The following is a 21,271-nucleotide window of genomic DNA, read 5'->3' as shown; positions in this document are numbered from 1 at the left end:
ATGTATCTCTCTTTGATTTGTCCTCTTTTTATAGTTTTTTCAAGAATATGGACGAATGTTCTATAGACACCCTTTGGAAACTGATTCTTTCACTTCCCAAGATGCTGTGGTCATCTTTATTAATCATATTCATCTACTTGTCACTGTATGGATGTTCTAAGGGTTATTTAACCAATTCCCTATTGTTAAACATTTATCATTTCCAATTTTTAACTGTTGTAAACAATTATAATGTGAACATGTTTCTGGATGCATTTTTGTCTGATTATTTCCTTAGGATAAATTCTTTAAATTGCTGTAAATTGCTGGATCAAAGAGAATGCACATTTCTAAGGGTTTATATGCCAAGGTAAAATACCCTTCAGAAAAATTTTACCAAATTTTATATTTTTCACTTGCATTGTGTGCCTTTCCCTCATATCATTGTCAACACTGGGAATTATCATCTTGTTAACAATGTCTTGTCAGTTCAATAAGCAATATATATTACTTTAAATTAATTTAATAGTATAACTATTGAGTTTGATATCATTTGCCATTTCTAATTCTATGAAGTGCCTATTATGTGCCAAACACTGGGCTAGGTAGTTTACATATATAATTTATTTTAATCCTCATAAATCCAGTACCTTTTGCTTTATGGATGAGTAAAGAACAGCTCAGAGAGAGCTTAAATAACTTGTTCGCAATCATACTACTAGCAAGTAATCAAACTGGGCTTTATGACTAGGTCTTCCTGACTCCAAAGCAGCCACTATAATAAATAAAGTTTTCCCGAAACGGAGGAGGGGCCCAGTGTAAGTTCTCGAGTCTTAGTTGAACCACCCAGGAACCAGTAGGAAAGAGATGGCAGTCTCTGAGGGATAAGTGAAGCGAGGCCACAGAAGGACCTATGTACAGAGTGTGGGTTACGGGCCAGTAAGGGCTATGCAGCACCAAGGGACTACCACTGGCAGGAAGCCATGGTCCTCCCAAGCCTGAGGGGCAGAAAGAGGGCCTGCTTCTGGGAACCTGGTGATATCTGTAGCCAGGGGAGAGCGGCCGCCTGACAGGAGCTGTGGCCGATGATGGAGGAGCACAGCGACTGCCAGAGCACAGAGCAGCCAGGATACAATACAGCCACCTCTGCTCAACGGCTCATGACTCCCATTGGCCAGATCCAACCCGAAGCCAGAGGACAAGCAAGCCTGCATGAGTCATCCGTGGACACCAACCTCTGAGACACCCAGCACTGGAAGGAAGGGTGGAGAGTGGACCTTCAGAGACTCATTTGCTCTTCATTATCTTTAGAAGAGCAGAACTCTATCATCCTGAAGTTAGCCAACACACTTTAAGACCCAAGGCTGCAAGACTGCTGTTGAATTAAATGCAACCGTGGGCTTAGTCTAGTTTGGTACCTAGTACGTTCTCAGTAAACATGAGTTATTATTGTTTTCACACTTAGAATTTCACACTTAGCTAATTTCACACAGCACTATCGGTGGATCACTCCAGAAAATTCCTTTTATTGTTTTTTCCATTGGCAACACAGCTCTCAAACCACTGGCCATGAAACGGCCACATCAAACTACAAAAACAAAACAAAAGAAAGAAGAGGAAAGAAAAAAAATTATTTTTCTGGGGTACACATCTGGGCACCTTTCCCAAACTCCCTTGCTCTAAGGTATGACCCTCTGATGGAGCTCCAGCCAGTGCAGGTGAGCAGACGTGATGAGCACAACTTCCAGGCGTGGCCCACAGAAACCTCTCACATGCATTCCTTCTTTGCCAGCTCAGTGCCAATGAACAGGATAGCCTCAGAATCTGAGGCTTTTGAGGAAGATACTGGTCCTGTCAGTCTGTGTTTGGACACAGCCCCACTCCATCCAACCCCTCCTGACCTGGCATTGCCTTGGATCTTTATGGAAATGGGAAATAAAAGTTGATAGTGTTAAGCTGTTGCTGTACCAGAGCTTCTTTGCAATAGCATCTCACGGCACCCTCATCAAGATGAAGACCAAACCTCTTAGTGCAATGTTCAGACAAGGACCCAGACCCGCTCTGACAAACACATAAATGCACCGTGAGGCTTCCTAGGAAGAGCCCTCCAGTGCGAAGGCCCCTGACCTTCCTTTCTCTGATGAGAACTTAATTTTGGTTAACATTTTATGTTCTACCAAGAATCTTATCAAAAATCCCCTAAAATGAGGGGAAAGTACCAAAAGTGACAGGCCTGGCAGTGCATGTCATCAGTTTGATAAGGTTTGGGTTCACATCCAGTCCCACTCCTTCTGAGCAGGGGACATCGGCCAAGCAACCCTATTTCTCTAAGTTAATGTGCATGAAGGATGGAAAACCGCATCAGACACATAGGCAGCACTCCATGCGGGCTTGATGGATAAGAGGATAAAGTGAGATGAAGAGAGAGATGTTGGCCCCTCCCCTTCCTTTCTTCCCTTCACCCAGAGCTATCTCTGACTCCTGTGGCTCCTTCTTTCTCAGGAGGAGGTTGGTGGACAGTGATTTGGAGCAGTGGAAGACAGAGGAGGCATGAGGGCATGGATATGGCCAGGCACATGTCTCCTTCCCTCCTCCTCTGCGCTGACACAGACCCCACCCTCTCAGTGAGCACCCCCCCCCCATCCCAACACACACACACACAGACACACACACACAACTGGTAGCTCCCAAAGTATAGCACTGGAGTTAGAAACCAGGCCTAGGTTTGAATCCTGGCTATCCCGTTTACCACAGAGCACCTAGGATAATGCCTGGCCTAAGTGGCTGCTATAAACATTAGCTACTATTACTTTTATTTCTTCAGTCAAACCCTTCAGTACGTTTGGCATATAGAGGCACTCTAGACAAGGTCACTGCCTCCCCTGCTTGCAGAATGCCAACACTTGTCCCACCCTGAGAAGGATCTTGTCTTGAAGCCTCTCCCCCATCCATGTCCTATTTGACTGAATTATATCAGTTCAGAAAAATGTTTTTAAAATATTTGTGAGCCTCACAAGTAGACTAGAATAAAGGGAAAACCTTCAGAATTAGGGCACATACCTCCAAGGACAGTGGTGAGTGGATGGACGATCTGGTGACATCGGGTTTCACCTGCATGGCAGGGCAATGTCACCAACATCAACTCTCACATCAGTGAAATGCAGACTCATCACATCCAATAACGATAAGAGAGAGAAGGAATGGCTACACAATATTAAAAAACATAAAGCTAAGAGCATCTATAAAATGCATGTCATAGGTAGAACATATTTTCAGTTATATATTCCATCAATTTAAATTCCCTAAATAACCTAACACAGTGAAATTATTATATAATATAGTTAGTGTATAAAGAAGGCATTGTAACTGCATAGTTGCTGGGGTTAACATAATGCTCCCTGACCTGAAGTCGTGATGTTGTGTCACAGCATGGGTCAGGAGGAAAACTGTAAATAAATGAGTAGGCTGAGAAACAGAAACAGATTATTCAGGCCCACCTACTATGCACCAGGTGGTTAATGGATGTCACCTCATTTCATCATCACTAAATACATGTTTTACCAGTAGCTTTCAGGAAACAGTCTGCTGCTGCGATGAAAGCAAGGCTCAGGAACTGTGATAACCTGGAGTTACAGCTGGACTTCGCCACTTTTTAACTGTGTGATATTTAGAGAAGTTATATAGCCTCTCTGCATCAGGGAGAAGTAAATGTAAAATACCCAGCAATATGAATCAATATGAATTTCTTTTTCTTGCTTCTGTTAGTGTTTTTCAACTTTGGCTACACATTGCATTCATTTGAGGAACTTTTAAAAACACTCTTGACTGAGTCCTTCCTCCAGAGATTTGGATTTAATTGGTCCAGGGTGCGGCCTGGCCATGGGCATGGGGATTTTTAAAAGCTCCCCCGGGATGAATGTAAAGTGCAGCCAAGGTTGAAAACCACTTGTCTTAATTGAATCATCCAGCATCACATAGGGAGTTAGCGGGTGATGCAATCATCGCATTGTTAATCATATTGGGCCAAGTTACCAGCGCTGGGAATTCTGGGAACTGCTGATGCTCCCTTCTGCCGTTTAGGCAAAGGATACGGAGGCAGTATGAGCTCCCTCAGCAGTGTCCTCCAGAGGAACCGATTTATGCATTTACGGGAAGGCCAGCCTAGTGCTTTTATCTTGATGAAAGATACTGGTTATGGGGAAACCAATTATTTAGAACAAAGTATATGAGTTAAAGAGCCTGTTAGTGTAATTCTTCAAACTGAATGCAATTTGGTGAACCAAATAACAGTCAGGCCTGCTGTCATAATGGAGGATGAGATTCTAGACCCTAGACTGTTGTCACCTGGCTGTGTGGAGCTTAAGGCAAGTTCCTTAAACTCCCTGAGCTTCAATTTCCCAGTCTTTTAGGGATACACCCACTTTTAAGGAGAACTATCTGAAAGCTTGACCTTCTTAGTGAAAAAAAAAAGGCCTAATCTATCCATACCCACAATTTTACATACACTTCATATTTAAGGAAGTTCGTGGACCACATTACATTTTTCTTAATTAGATCCTAAATCCCCTTCCAACTTAATAAATTTTTTACTCCAATTAAAATCTTGTTTAAAGGTTATACCACATGGGTGGGCTCCACCAGGGGGTTGCTGAAGGAAGAGGAACTTCTGAGAGGTGGGGTCGCTGAGCAGGAAATAATGCTGACTCTCTGTATAGAGTGAGTCATTTCAAAGATCTCAGGTCTAGGCAGCCCAGGCAAGTATCTAAAAAAATCTCAATAAAAATAATAGGGTCAAAGAATTACAATCCTAACTCTTCTGGAATTAATGCCTTTAAAATGATTTTCAAAGTCAAATATAGAAAATCCACATTATGTTATCATGTTCAACAAAGCCACCCAGCTCTGCGGACAGACAAAGCCAGCTGGAAAGGCAGACATTGGGCACTCAAATCCCACTTCTTCCAGCAGCTCATTGTACCATCCCGACCCTAGCAAATTGCTTTACCTCTCAGTGCCCTTGCCTGTAAAATGCAGATAACAGCGCTAACCTCACAGGGCTGGTATGAGGAATAGCTCATAAAATGTGATAGTGACACGCCCAATTTAAATGCAAACGGCTGTAAAACAACAAAAAGCATATTTAAAGATTTCTACTGCTGAGAGATTGGGAGGGGGGAGAAGGGGAAAGACAATAGGGCTTTGAGAGGAGATCATTAATTTTTCTCTCTAGTGCACACATCAGTAATCGGTGAAAATACATTATTCTGTGTACTGGATACTATGCTAGACTCTGGGATATAGAGAGCAGTCTTGATTCTCATGTATAGTCAGCCATTCCAGGAAAGACACATAAAACCCTTTGAGAACTATTCTAAATCACACATCTGTCTCTCTTTCTATATTTATTTACCAACTCTGTCTGCATAAGAGCACTAGGGGCTTTGGGAAATGCAAAGGCTTTTACACCATACTCTTGAAGAGTTTGAAATCTCACCTTACAGAGAAGACACGGACAAGGGGAACTGATTCAAGGCAGTGCAAGATCCAGTGCCAAGTAAATACTCAATTTTTTCTTTCATTTGTGTTTCTTTTCCATTTGAAAGGCTCTCTTCTCTGCTCTTTCCTTCCCTTCTAAAAACCTCTTCCACACACTTCTTGATTTCTAGGTCTTCCTCAGGACTGGTGTAAATCAACTAACATTTGTAACACTATAAATAAGTAGCCAAGACCTAGAAAGGGCGTGCCCAGTCTAAAGCATTCATATTCATTTATTATATGGCTATTTACATGCAATAAGATGCTCAGATTCTAAGGGTACAGTTGAATGAGTTTTTGGCAAACATATGCACCCTTATTAATATATAGGATATTTTTACCCCCAGTCTCTTTCCATCAGTTACCCATCATCTAAATGCAACTGATGCTCAGAGTTCTGTCATTGTGGCTTAGCTTTGCCTGCAGATCTTCACATAAATGCAATTATACTATATGTACTCTTTTGTGTCCACCTTCTTTGATGTAACATGATAGTTTTGAAATTCATCCATTTTGTTTTATGTGTCAGTAGTATGTTTCTTTTTACTGTCTAGTAGTATTCCTTCTTATGAATATACTGTGATTTGTTTATCCACTCAATTATTGAGTGACATTTGGCTTATTACCAGGTTTTTGCCATTATGGTAAAGTTGTTCTAAATATGCTTGAACAAGTTTTTTTGTGGACATATGTGGGGTTTTTTTCCAGCTTTAATGAGATAAAATTGATATAATATTGTGTAAGTTTAAGGTGTACAATGTGAGGATTTGATACATTTACATATTGCAAATGACCACCACCATAGGATTAGTTAACACCTCCATCACCTCACATAATTAGTTTTTTGTGGGTGGGAGGTGGGTGAGAACATATAAGATCAACTTTCTTAGCAACTTTCAAGTATATGATACAGTACTGTTAACTATAATCACCATGCTATGCATTAGATCCCTAGAACTTGTTAATCTTATGGCTGGAAATTTGTACCCTTTGACCAATATCTCCCCATTTCCCCCACTGATAACCACCATTATAGGTGCCTCTGATAACCACCATTCCACTCTGTTTCTACGAATGCAGCTTTTTAAAATTCCACATACAAGTGAGATCATACAGTATTTGTCTCTCTCTCTCTTATTTCACTTAGCATAATGCCCTTAAGATACATTCATGTTATCTCAAATGACAGAATTTCCCTCTTTCTCATGGCCAAATAATATTCCAAATAATTTAATATATTTCTTCATCCATTCATCCATCATCCTATCCAAGAAACCTTTGCCTATCATAAGCTGTTATCCATGTTCTATCTTGAATTACTTTTGGTGATTGGTATGACAAAGGGTCTTCTAGTACCATGTTTGGGAAAACTATCTTCTTTGAGTTATATTGGTATCTTTTTCAAAAATCAATTGACTATATATTGGATCTATTTCTGGATGCTATTGTGTTCCATTGGCTTATTTGCCAATCCTTACATCAATACTACATAGTCTTGTTACTATAAATCAAGAGTTAATCTGTATATTTGTTATCTATTGCTGCATAACAAATTACCCCAAAACTTAGCACATTACACTTAAAAATCAGTAGACACTTATTATTTCCATTTCTGAGAGTTAGGAATCTGAGAGCAACTAAGTTGATCCTGTCTCAGGGTCTCTCATGAGATTGCTGTCAAGCTATTGGCCAGGGTTGTAGTCATCTGAAGGCTGGACTGGGCTGGCAGGGCTGCTTCCAAGCTCACTAATGTAGCTGTTGACAGAGCCCTCAGTTTCTTGTTGGCTATTGGCCATGGGCTTCATTCAGTTCCTCACCATGTGGGTTTCTCCTTAGGACCTTTTATAACAGACCAACTGGCTTTCCTCAGAATAAGTAAGCAAAGAGAGAGAATGAAAGACAAAGAGATTGGTGCTACAATATCTTTTATAACTTAATCCAGGAAGCAACTTACCATAAATCCTGCCATATTCTTTTGGCCACACAGCCCAACCCTTGCACCATGTGGAAAGGAACTATACAAGGAACTGATATGAGGAAGTGGGGATCATTGGGGGCAATCTTGTAGACTGGCTACAATCTTGAAATTACAATCTTAAAATCATGTAGTGTAAGCCATCTAACTTGGCTTTTCTTTTTCAAGATAGTTTTGGCTACAATAGATCATTTGTATTTTCATATAAATTTTAGAATAAGCTTGTTGATTTCTGAAAAGTATCCTGCTGGGGTTTTCACTGGGATGATATTCAATCTATAATCAGTTTGGGGAATGTTGACATCTTAATCAGTTTGGAGTCTCCCAGTATGTGCACATGGTATTTCTATCTATTTAGATCTTTAATTTCTCTCAGCAATATTTTTTTTGTTTTTAATGTGGAGGTATGTTTACACTAATGTAATGCACATCTTTCACTAATTTATTTCTAAATATTTTATGTTTTCTGATGCTACTTTAATAATGGTTTTAAAATACCATTTCCTTTTTTGTTGTTGTTAATATATAGAAAGAAAATGGATTTATTTATACTGGCCTTGTATCCTGCAACTTTGCTAAATTCACTTGTAATATTCAGTTGTAATAGTTAATTTATAGATTCCTTAGGACTTTCTTTGTATGCAATAAAATACATTAAAACCAATCATCACCCTTTTCAACACGTACTCTTTTCATTGCTTTTTTTGCCTTCTAGTACTGTCTAGCATAGGGTTGACAAAGATTTCTGTAAAGGGTCTGGCAGTAAATATTTTGGGTTTGGCAGTCCATATGTCTCTGCTGCAGTAGCACAGAAGCAGCTGTAGACAATATGTAAATGAATGTACATTACTTTGTTCTGATAAAATATTATTTCCAAAAATGGGTGACCAGGCTAGGTTTGGCCCATAAGACATTGTTTAAAAGTATTAAGGTCGTGCTCATAACCACAGAGAACAGACTGGTAGTTGCCATAAGGGAGGTGGATAGGAGGATGGGTGGAATAGGTGAAGGGGATAAAGAGGTACAAACTTCCAATTACAAAATATATTAGTCATGGGAATGAAGGGATAGCATAGGGAATAGAGTCAATAATATTGTAATATATTTGTATTTGACAGATAGCAACTATACTTACCATGGTGAGAATTTTTTAACATATATAATTGTTAAATAGCTATGTTGTACACCTGAAATCAATATAGTATTGTATACCAACTAAATTAAAAATTTGAAGTATTAAGGAAAATTAAGGAAAGACTATGGAATTGTTTTAAATTGAAGACTGCTAAAGAGACATGACAATTCAATGTAATGTGATCATGGAGTGTATCTTTTTGCTATATAGGACATTATTGAGATACTTGATGAAACTAGAATGGGTGTGAGAATTTGATAGCAGTGATAGTGTCAGTGTTAATTTTCTGATTTTTGTGGCTGTGTTGTGATTATGTAGCAGTATGTCATGGCGTCGAGAAAAATCACACTCAAATATCAAAGGTGACGGGGCTTTATGTTGGCAGATCACTCTCAGATGGTTTAGGAAAAGAAGTTCTTTGTGCTATTCTTGCAAAACAAAAGCATATTAGGGGACTGCACAGTGTAGAGAGCAATTGTAGATCCATGGTATACAGGAAGGATAAAGCCAGAAAACTGTGAGAATATCTAAATATCTTAGTGTGAGATTGGGTTCTGGGTGGAGAGGGAAGCATACTTCATATATATTTTACCCATACCACTCAGTAAAATTAGATTAGTATCCTTGCTACATGTTACCAGCTATCCTGACTCTGTAAGGTAGAAGTTAAACAGTCTCAAATAAGACCTTATAAATAGCACCTTAATTGGTAAAAGTTGCTTTCATATGTAATATATATCATTGCATCCCCACATTCACCAGGAAGTTAAGAATTATTAGTCCACTTTTACAGATAAAAAACCTGAGATGACTAAAGGCAGATAAACTGCTGAGTGGACCCAAACCAGGACTGTAAGGTAAGCCCTGCATTCTTTCCATTAACCACAACTGACCCAATTTTCACCCAATATCTATTGCCTTGGATAAGTTACCTAAAATGATAGAATCTCTGAGAGCCAGAAGTACCTCACATAGTTCAACTTCTAATCAGAGAGTTGAAGGCCTTCATGGGAGCATAATGCAGTACGAAATGCATACTTTATAAAGACTATTTCCTTATCTGGTAATAATAACCTGCTGTGGAAATATGATGCATCAATGTTGGGAAGGAAAGGACCTCTGAAAACTTTTAATCTAAAGTAACATATTACCATTTAGCTCTCCCATTTAGCTGTACTTTTTTCTACCTTTTAAGAGCACTTTCATGGTTCCTCCTGATTCCTTATACTTTGCTCTCAGTGACCTCTTTATTGAATCCTCATTTTGTTTTTTTTGTGGTAAGAAATATGTAACATAAAGTTTACAATTTTTAAGTGTACAATTTGGTGGCATTAAGTACATTGTTGTATAACCATCACCACCACCAATCTCCAAAACATTTTGTCTTCCTCAACTGAAACTCTGTACCCATTAAACAGTAACTCTCTATTAGCCACCCCCTAACTTCAGCCACTGGAAAACACCATTCTACTTTCTGTGTCTATGAATTTGACTACTCTGGGTGCCTCGGGCAACTGGAATCCTGCAGCATTTGTGTTTTATGATTAGCTGATTTTCCTTGCATGATGTTTTCAAGGTTTCATTCATGTTGTAGCATGTGTCAGAATTGTTTTCCTTTTTAAAGCTGGATAAAATTACTAAATATGTATGTATCACATTTGTCTATTCATCCATCAGTGTCAGTAGATATTTGGTTTGCTTCACTTTTTAGCTATTGTGAGTAATGCTGCTATAAACAAATATATGTTAGAATCCCTGTCCTCAGTTCTTTTAGATATATACCCAGAAATGGAGTTGTTGCATCATATGGTAATTCTACATTTAACTTTTGGAGAAAACATACCGTTTTCCATAGTGGCTATACCATTTTACATTCTTATCAAGAGTGCACAAGCGTTCCAATTTCTCCACACTGTCTCTACCTTTGTTATTTTCTGGGCTTTTTTTTTACAATGGCTATCCTAATGGGTGTTACATTTTGATTTTTAAACCTGTTATTGGTTGAACTGTGTAATCCCAACAAAGATATACTGAACTCCTAATCCCTAGTACCTCAAAATGTGGAAATGGGGTCTGTGTAGGTGCAACAAGTTAAGATGAGGTCCCACTGGAGTAGGATGAGCCCCTAATCAGCATGACTGGCATCCTTATAAGAAGACGGCCAAGTGAAGACACAAAGGCACACCGGGAGATGCCGTGTAACAGCAAAGGTAGCTTCGAGCCAGGACGACACTGATTGCCAGTAAACCCCCAGAAGCTAAAAAGAGGCTAGAAGGGTTCCTCCAGAGGTTTCAGAGGGTCCCAGCCCTGCTGACACCTCCGTTTTGGACTTGTAACCTCAACAACTTTGAGGTAATAAACTTCTGTTTTAAGTTACCCGTCTGTAGCCCTGCAACGAGAGCCCTAGGAAGTCACTCTAGCCCCCGTACCTTTGAGGCCCCACTATCATTTTCTCTTCAGCTCCCCATATGTGCTTCCTCTTGGTTCTCACTAGATCTGGTTCTTAGACTGCTCTGCCCTTTCCCTCCTGTCTTCTCCCCTAACCTGTGCTCATTCATTCAATAAATATGTGCTGAGGCCCTACTATGTGGCAGACACTGTTCTAGGAGCTGGGGGTATGGTAACATCCTTAAAGGCTTTTTTCCATGAATAATCATGCAAAGTTTTTCTTTTCTTTTATATACCTGCTTTTCTTACTGTATCTGTTGAATTGTTAATAAATTTCAAGAAAATTTTTGTATTTCTACCATATTTCTACCCTCTTTTCAGAACTCTAAAAAAAAGTCTTCCTCCACTTTTAATCCATGTTTAGAAACTTTCACACATAAAATGGCACTTTTAATTTCATAGCTATATTTCATCAGATGAAAATTACAACATGTTTGAATTATGGAAATAGGATCTATTATAACTCACATTTTTTTCCTCAAACATGGTATGCTATGATTTTGTGCATGCTTTGATTAATATTCATGTGAACTGGAGTGTGAATGTTTTATAAAATAGACATTACTAATATTTATTTATCTTCTTATCTCCCTTGCTAGCTTCTAATTAAAGGTCAGGCGGTCCCTTGTTTTCAGATTAAGCCTATAAGACAGAGAGCTCACCAACAGATAACCTACCCTTTAGGTGAAGCAGCAGTGAAGAAACTGGGCCTGCAGACAAGTTGGGGATGAGGTATTCAGGGACAGCTTGAGATAAACAGATCTGGGTGGCCTGCTTTTCCTGCTATTTTTTATGCAATTTGAATTATGTCTGAAATCAAAAATAAATGTTTAAGCAAAAGGATAAGATAACTAACCTGAAAATTGCACTTGCTGAGCAAGCACTGAAAAGTTAAGTCATTGAGAAGGAATTCACTATAGACTGAAAAATGTTTGTCTCTCCAAATTTCATATGTTGAAACATAACCCCCAATGTTATGTGACGGTATTTGGAGTCGGGATCTCTGGGAGGTGGTTAGGGTATGAGGACAGAGCCTCATGAAAGGGATTTGTGCCCTTATAAAAGGCACCCCCATGAGTTCCCTCACCCCTGCCATGTGAAGCCCCAAGGAAAAGATAGCCATCTATGAACCCTCACCAAACACTGAATCAACCAACTCCTTGATCTTGGACTTCCCAGCCTCTAGAACTGTAAGAAATAAATGTTTGTTTTTATAAACCAGCCAATCTGTGGTAATCTCTTGTAACAACCCTAATAACTAAGACAAAACTCTCTGGAACAGTTCTGGGACATTTTCAGAACTCTATCTTAGACACTAGGACAAATCACCCAGGAAGAAATAAATGGATCTAGATTTTCAACAAAACTCTTGTGAAAAGTTCTATCAACACAGGATTGAATCATAAATTCATGACTACTTTAATAGGTCAAGACAATTCAACGTTGAAGTATTCTGCAAATGACATCTAACTTTTAATGTTATCTTTGAAAAAAAAAGTAAGAAAGAATGGAAGAGAGGGAGAAAAGATACATAAAATTTCCATACTTTAATGCTTAAAGTGTAGCTGCAAAGCAAAGATCATTGGTCCCCTGTAACTAATAGTAGATGTCTCACTTCTGTGGTTTCTGATAAACAAAAACAGTACTGAGGTTGTATATTCTGGGACATGTTTGGATAAGAGCAACTTGAAATACAATAAAGAATTTAGAATAAAGACAGTCAAAACTGTAATATTTTTCAGTCACTTTGCTGACCAAAGTCAGCTACTCAGCCACATTGCTGCAGGGTGAGAGGAGTTAGGCCCAGTACTGCCCCTAAAGTTTCTGAGACCTGAGAAAGGTGGAGGGAGTCATATTTGGGTAGACCTGAATGGGAAAGTAGACCCTAGGAAGGCCTGGGTCTTCTCCTTTGAACTTCTTCTATTTCCTTGGCCCACTGGGGTAAGTCACACAAGCCATCAGGCTTTCTTTCCTCCCTTTTAAAAGGGAAATTATAATTCCTGTCCACGAGGGTCACATGTGTCTGACACAAAGCAGAACCTGACCTGTATTCGTTTCCTTACCCTCCCTCCCTTGTCTCCACTGTTTATCACTTTCATTTGGGGGTGAGAGTACTTCTTTCTCTTCCTCACAGCAGATTTGGGAGTAGATAGCAAGAAATGAATCATAGATTTTGGGGGTCAGACAGAGAGAGGTGATTCTGCTTGACCACTCACTACTTGTGTGACTTTGGATAAAAGACTCAACTTACACAAGCTCAATTTTAGCTGTAATGTGAAGATAACAATAGTACTATGTTGGTTTTGGTAAGACTTTAATGGAGTAATAAATTTAAAATGCTTGGCACATATGCTGCATAGAGTAGATATCATTATCTACTTGGCACAAAATAAATCCTCAAAAATGAGGGCAATTATTATGATTTATTCATTAAAAATCAATTATCAAGATAAAATCATCTCCATCTATATATGGTCACAGAGTCATCTCTTAAGACCTCCATGTCAACCAGTAAACACTTAATTTGCACCAATCGGCAGGTGTCCCCAGGGAATAACTAATCAGATCTGTCACTCTGACCTGGCATGGAAGTCCCCTCATGGCTATGAGAACTCAGGTAGGAGGTGAGGGAAGGGATGGCTGGAGCAAGGGAGACTTCCTGCCTGGAGCAGCAACCTACTATAATAGTCTAAGGAAATTATTAGGTATGCTTTTTCAATCATTCATTCAATAAATAAATACGTATTGAGCACCTGCAAGCAGTTTTTTTGAGATTCTGGATAGAGGATAGAACAGACATGGTTTTACCCCTATAGAGTTCACAATCTATTTGACGAAACAGATAATAAACAAGAAGGGAAGCTGATAAACCTATAATTACCAATTGTTATGTGCTGTAATGGAAAATAATGGAGTGTTTGGGAAGACTGAAAGGAGTGGGCAAATCTAGTTCAAGGGCAGGGAAGACCTCTCTGAGGAAGTGTCCTTGAAACTGAAGGAAGAGGAGGAGTTGGCCAGGGGCCAAGGAGACTGCTCACTCCCTGCCCTTCAGCCTGCATGTTGTTGCCACCGTGGCCTTTCCTCACCCTTCGCTAGGCATTGTGCAGATAGGAAGCCATAAGTGCGTCCGTGGGAAGGTGGGGGTGGCAGACAGGACAGTGGTATTGACAGTAGAGTGTGGTGTGGGAACATAGAGGTGTGGCAGCAGACAGCCATTAAGCATGCTGGGGTGGCCTCTTCCACAGTTTTGACTTTCACTGCTAACAGGTTTCATGGGCGCATAAGGACAGGTGCCGCTGTGTGATGTGGGGAAGGCCACTGGAGCGGCAGTGGTAATGAGGGAGGTAGAGAGGAGTGGAGCTGGTGCCTTGATCTCATGCCGCACCCTCTCCAAGCCATCCCGTCAGGAGCCTTACTGCTCTTAAATCTCTTCGCCACCTCCACCTCTGATGCAGAGAACGTTTACAGAACAAACAGTCCAAGTTCTCACCAGGTTTAGGGGGAGGGTGGGGGCCACACTCTCCCTCCCAAGGTAGCAGGCATTTCTGAACATATAATTTCATATTTGGAAAATCAAAGCAATTCTAATCATTTGTAAGAGAGATCCATCTATTCTTTAAAGAAATTTACTGAGCAGCTACAATGTGCCAGGTACATCTTCACAGTTGAACATATAACAATAAATAAGTCATTGAACAAATCTTTTGCTACCTAAAGAAACCTTGACATATTCTTCTTAGAGGTTATAAGGAAGTTTTTGGAGGGATTAAATCAACAAGGCACATGGCCAATGTGGAGTGCCCTGTTCTGCCCCTGGGTGTACTGGGTGGGGTGCTATGCTAAACAAGACGGATGTTGTTAATCCAAATCTTGACACTTAGAGCCTGGGATTTTTCAAAATATTCTTTCTGGATGCTAAATGATTGTTAACCTCATATGATTGTCCATGTGGATTCCCAGCACCATGCCAAACATGCTGTAAGAATCTCTTGAGGAGAGACCTAGGAATCTGTATTTTAAATGAGCCCCCAAATGATTCTTCTGCTCCCTACAATCTGAGAAGCACTACTATAGGGCTATTTAGTAGGCTTAACTCCAACCACGTGTGCAAATGTGAATGTTTTGTCTCTTATTCATGAAAGCATCACAAAGCATTGACCCTAATTCTATTGACGCTTCATGATAAAGATTGGTTTTGTGGAGACCATGATGTAGATCCGACATGAAGGACAGGAGATGACTGCATCCCTCAAAAGAGAGACTGATTCAGTTGAAACCGTTCATACACCTGAGTAAACAAATTCATAGATGCTGAAAGAACTGCATAAGGTCGCTCCTCAGGGGCAAGAAGGCAGCTGCTCTGGCCCTGGGCTGGACCCTTTCTACTGCCCCTGGAAAAGGCACTGGAATTAGAGCGCTTGGTCTTGACTACAGACAAGCCTGACAGAGCTGTCCTCAGGGATTTTTCTCCTCTGTCTGTGAGCTGATTCTCACACTTAGGGATAAACATTTATACTTCCCCTGCCACGTGGCACACAGGTCCTATTCCCAGGACTCCAGCACAACTTCTAAGTGGTAACAAGTCAGGGAAGTAGAGATTACCCCCAAGCCAGGGCTCCTACCAGGCTGGGCTGACCCTATTAAAGGTGCTGGATCCTTTGAAGCCAAACTGACTTTTTAAAAACAGGCTTCCTAAAGTGAGGAACAGTTATTTTCATATGTGAACCTGGAAAAATAAGTAGGTAGTGAAGACAATGAACAAATGAAAAACAAAATTTTCTCACTGCCCAAAGAATTTTTTCAGGATCCTCTCATATTTTCCATGCATTTCTATAGCAAATGAGTGTTAAGGCAAGACAAGTTAATGAGATGGAAACGAGACTTAAAATTTGCTCAAATACAGCATGGATCCCAAATTTGTTCATATGCAATAACTCTAAGAACACTGTGCTTCCTTTTAGGTTCCTGGGAACTGCATTATGTTCTTGGAAATTAAAGTGTGTGTGTGCACACATGTGCACACATGTGTACACATGCATGAGCACATTGGATGATGTTTTACTGAACTCCAAGATGAATATTTAATGACTGTTTCTGCACAAATTATATGAATAGTTATGCTTATCTGGTTAACTTAAATTTTCAAACAATTCAAGCCAAATGATTCTCTCAGATCTGATTTGCCTCGACTGGCTTTCTGTATTGATCAAATAAGCCCAATCACTGTCAGTTCTCCCTTGTATTCTGACGTATGAGCAAAGCCACAATATCCACACATATTCTAACTGAATATTAACTTTTTTTCTGGAAATACTAACTTTTATTCATTGTTTGCTTTACTGTTATTTACTTTCATCAGATTTGGACCTTCTGGTTCTGCCCTGTTCACCCCAGTGGGTATCCTGTAGTTGTCAATAACAGGAAATAAGCTTTTTCTGTATTTCCCCTATAGTGAAGAACTCTTAACTGAAACTCACTCTTCTTTTGTTCTAATAGCTTTATAAGACACCATTTATGCCTATATACTGTCTCTGCAATTCTCATGTCACTATGTCACTCCTTACTTTGCAAAGAAAATGTGCACATGTGCACACACACAGACGTGCATGAGCACACACCCACGCAATCAGTTCAAAGTACTTCAGTGAGTCTGTGGTCATTGTGATAGGTTTTGATTCCCAAGCTTAAGCCAAAGGGCTTTTCAGCCACCCTAACATAAGTATTGTGTTATGGGAGGTGCAAATAGAAATGCCCAAAGGGTGAGACAGGGAACAGAAAGAAAGGGGGCTCACCCTGGGCAGTGACTAGTGGAACACAGGGCCTAAAAGCAACATTCCAGGAGAACGTTCTGCAATGATAAAAATAGTCTGTACCTGTGCTTATCCAATATGGTAGACACCGGCTGCATGAACGCTTGAAATGTGGCCACTGGAGCTGAGGAACTGAACTTTAATTTTAATTTAAAGAAACAACTGTGCTAGTGGCTTTCCCATGGGACAGCACAGGAGGGATCACAGGCTTGGTGACTCCAGCCAATTGTTGACATACGTGAGTACAGACTCAGGGTGCCATGTCTTCTGATGTTTCTGGAGAAACTGGGAATCCCAACTTTTATGGGAACTTCTTAAATTTTAAAATACCAGGCCTGTCAAAGCAAACACACCTAGGGTTCAAGTTTTGGCCAGTGGACATAGAGTTTGCTACTTTAGATGCATTGAAAACATTGCTATAGAGAATCCAGCACATGTTCCGTAACTAAGAAATATTTGCTGACTAATCCAGAGGTTTTTAGTCCTTCCCTGTAAGGGCCCCCAACCTCCTACCTCCCCAGTACCCACACCCTGTTAATAGAAGTTAATCAGGGACCAGCACAAATGGAAATATTCTCTAATATTCTGGGAGTCTTTGTAGTCCCAGCTTAAAGAGCCTTATTAGACTCAGATTGTTCTTCATGGAAGTGATTTACATTAAAAAAAAAAATAGATCAAAAGACTATTTTCCCGGCACAGTATATTACTTCCTGCAATTCATCAAAATTCTTTTCATGGGTAAAGGTCACCTTTCATTTACATATGGCATCTGCGTGTGTTTTGTTGAAAGGGTGTGGCTCTCAAAACGTAAATCAGGCCTTGCATGTTGATGAAAAAACTCGCGAAAAGTTCCCAGAGGGAGGTGATGGGAATGACATGGTGAAATAGGCACAAATGTCCTCAGACTTCCCAGAACACTGAACACACAACAGCTGCCTTTGCCTAAAAAAGGGAAAGATTAAATAAATACCTGAGTGGGATTATAGGACTCGTCTGCATTTGCTATGAGTTTTAATACTTCTTATAAAGTTCTTTGAAAAGAAAGCACTTGAGTCTAATGTAAACAGAGACAAAATTGGTGGTAGTTCTAGAAACACTGAACTGACTCATCAGAGAAGTCTAAAAGCAAGAAATCCGTGGGTGGATTTCTTTTCTCCAGTGTAGTGGTTAACAGGTTGGATATGCGGCCTGAGCATCTAGATCTGAATCCTAAGATCAGAAGTGTGACTTTGTGCAAGTGACCCACCTCTCTGTGCCACCACCTCCTCAACTACATAATATGATGAATTATAGCACCATCCTTGTAAGGTTGTTCTAGGGATTGAATTAATTAATATTTGGAAAGCACTGAGCACTAATGCCTTGTATATAGTAAACATAAGTACTTGTTAAATAAATTGTCTAAGAAGATTAAAACCTATCGACTCCTCTGTCCTCTAACTTCAAGGCAGGAGAAACAGAAATAAATTTAAAATGTAAGAGGGAAGAAGTCATGTAACTTGCTGTCCTGTTTGCTCAGCTAGGTGCAGATTTGATCTCCAAAGTGACAGAGCTTAAACGTTATCCTGTCAAAAAGAATGAGTCAGTTTTTAAAAAGAAAAAAAAAAAAAACAAGAAATAATCTCAGTCCCTCAACCAAGATGGGAAAGTGAACTGTGTGAAAAACATAAAACAGAGCTGTTCATGATACCTGAAGGCCAGACCGGCTGAGAGACCACCCAGTATCAGCCAAGGAAGGAAGAGCTGGTAAACCGAAAGCCCAGACCCCGGGGAGCATCGGTGTACCCGGCACAGTTTGGGGCGGACAATTAAAAGCTGCACAGGCAAAGTGTGTTTTTAAAAAATTCTCTGGGTAAAGCTTACCAAATAGAATGTTTACATGTGCCAGAGTCAACTGAAAGGGGCAAAATTAAAAACCACAAGAGGGGCCCATCTAGGGGTAGTCACAGTTAATCATTTAGAGAGCTAAGAAATGCATCTCATCATGAGATGTGCTCTTTTAAAAAAATAAAAATAGAAATGAAAGAGGGACTCTGGGTTATTGAAAAGCACTTTGTAATGCTTTGTTCTTGGTTTACTAGAAATTGAATGGGAAGCATTATGTGGGTACATATATAATATGTATACACACGTATGTGTGTGCACAGCACACTCACAAAATGCTTCCATATTCAGTATATAGATATATATGTTAATATTATTTTTTAAAAGAAACATCTCCCTTCATTCTTTAAATTTACAAAGTGACATTAAGAGATGAAAAGGTCATTGGCTAGAGGCATTAAACTAAATGATAATCTACACGTTGGAAAACATAGGAATTATGCACAAATTTGGGCATAGGGCCTATTCCTCTGAAGGTAACTGGTTCAAACAATTGCAAAAATGACCTGAGACTGAAATGAGGGTCTCTGAGCTTGGTCAGTCAACATCATGGGTCATAAGGAGTCACCTCAATGTCAATAGCAGCTTTGTGTAAAAAAAAGAAGAGAAAATGAAGCTTCTGACCAGATGGGAGCCTCTTAGTTTCTCAGGCTGCACTCCGCTGTTGTCCCATGTGGGCAACTCCCACTGACCATGACAGCAGGGTGGGGCTTGGCTTGATGGTTACAGATGGCCTCTGGCTTGTGAACTTCAGCTCTGTGCTCAACATCAGTTATAGAAATAAAAGAAGATTACTTTAGGCCCACTACTGATTTTGCTTTTTGTCTGTCTTTTTCCCCTACCTTTCCTTCTGAGTCCCTTCACGTCCTGGATTCATTCATTCATTCATTCATTCATTCCTCCCTCCATCTGTCCTTCCCTCATTCCTCTCTCCCTCCTTTCCTTTTTTCCTCCTTTTTTCCTTTTTTTCCTTTTTGCAGTCTCTTTTTTTATTCCCTTCTTTCTTGACATCTTCCAGCCTTTCTGTAACTTGCCCCTTTTCATTTCCTTTCCCCTCTCAGTCCTTGTTTCTCTTCTTATTCAGGGACTTTCCCAAGAATGCCACTCACCGTCTTCCACATGCTAATTCTGCAGAACATCAGAATCACAGACACTTGTGAAAGCAAACAGTGCCAGCTAACAATTTCACTGGTGCTGGGCATTCTGGGGGGGAAAAAATGGACTCCTAGACACTGATGGGTAACTATTTTGGAGGAGAAGGGGCAGTTCAGTAGTTGAGCCTTAGGTCTCTTTTACGGCTAGTTTTAATCCTGTGATTCCTTGGAGGTGTGAAGAGAATTCTCCTAATGTTTGCGTCCCTTTCATTAGATGCTGATGGAGTCAGACACAATGCTCTCTGACTACTTAATTTGTGGCCCGGTCTTCAAAGCCAGCCACTTCCTGCTCCTGCTGCCTCACCTTGATATTCTGCTTCTGTGACCACGTCTCCTCCTCTGCCTCTCCTTTGAGGAGGACCTTTGGGATTCCAATGGGCCCACTCAAGGAGTCCAGGATAATCTTCCCTTCTCAAGAATCTTAATCATAGCTAAAAGGTTTGTTTGGCCATATGAAGTGACATAGTCACAACATTCTGGGGATCAATGTAGATGTCTTTGGAGGGACTGCCATAGGGCTCCTGAACATGTTTCAGTTCCTTTTAAAACCAGAGAAAAAAAAGAACCTCTAGGTAGAAAAAAATGGTTTAATATAGGATATTAATATGTTTGTCTTTATACTACCACAACAAGATATAATTTTTAATACTATGGAAGAAGGGGGGTCCCAAAGTAAAAAATGCTTGGGTGCTGATGAAGCACACAGGAACATTCTGGCAATGTGGCCAAAGCAGTATCTCAGGCAAGGGGTTTGCAGTAGAGCATATATACCTCAAAAATCACAGGAGCTAGGGCCTAGTTCTAACACTACCATTAATAATTCATCTCAGCCAAGGTTTTGTCAAGGACTTAATGGCCTGATGGAAAAAGCAACTGATTAGCATCTTCTAGGATACCACAGTAAGGGGTTTGTAGCCAGACAGAACCAGATTCACCTTCTGGCTCTTTACTTTCTACCTGAGTGACCTTGAAAGTTACTTAACATCCTATATAAGCATCAGCTTGCTCGTATAGGATAATACCTCTTATCTCAGAGAATTAATGTGAATAAGTGGATTAATGTAAGTACACAGTGCTTTATCACAGTACCAGACACATAGTAAGCATTTAGTAAGTGCTATCCTTGTTACTATTTTTATACTTTCATTATTATTATTCTAATTGCTAAATCATAGTTACTAAAGTTTTTAATCCATATAATTGAACATCACATAATCTGTCTCAAGCAGTTTTTAACTTGAAAAACCAAAATTCAGTGGGGATGAGAGCTTTGAGGGTCCACATTTAGAAGCTGGATAATTTGCCTGTAACAATAATCTGGACAAAGAAAAGTTAAGTGTGCCTAGCAGAC

The 21,271-nt window shown here is 39.9% G+C and overlaps 2 long non-coding RNA genes across 2 annotated transcripts in view; both read right to left on the bottom strand.

The window, feature by feature from the left end:
• Positions 1–21,271, bottom strand: part of LOC118969227 (uncharacterized) — a 116,823-nt gene that overhangs the window by 40,776 nt on the left and 54,776 nt on the right. The gene's annotated exons all lie outside the window — the stretch shown is intronic.
• Positions 1,488–20,398, bottom strand: LOC140849638 (uncharacterized). The gene is made up of 4 exons (XR_012131765.1): positions 3,541–20,398; positions 3,383–3,425; positions 3,040–3,183; positions 1,488–1,567 (listed from the first exon to the last, which is right to left on the bottom strand). It is a non-coding gene; the product is annotated as an uncharacterized lncRNA (long non-coding RNA).

This window comes from Manis javanica, chromosome 5 (assembly GCF_040802235.1).
Source record: "Manis javanica isolate MJ-LG chromosome 5, MJ_LKY, whole genome shotgun sequence".
Lineage (NCBI taxonomy): Eukaryota > Metazoa > Chordata > Mammalia > Pholidota > Manidae > Manis > Manis javanica.
The sequence above is the reverse complement of the archived record's forward strand: the minus strand, read 5'-3'. Positions and strand labels throughout refer to the sequence as shown.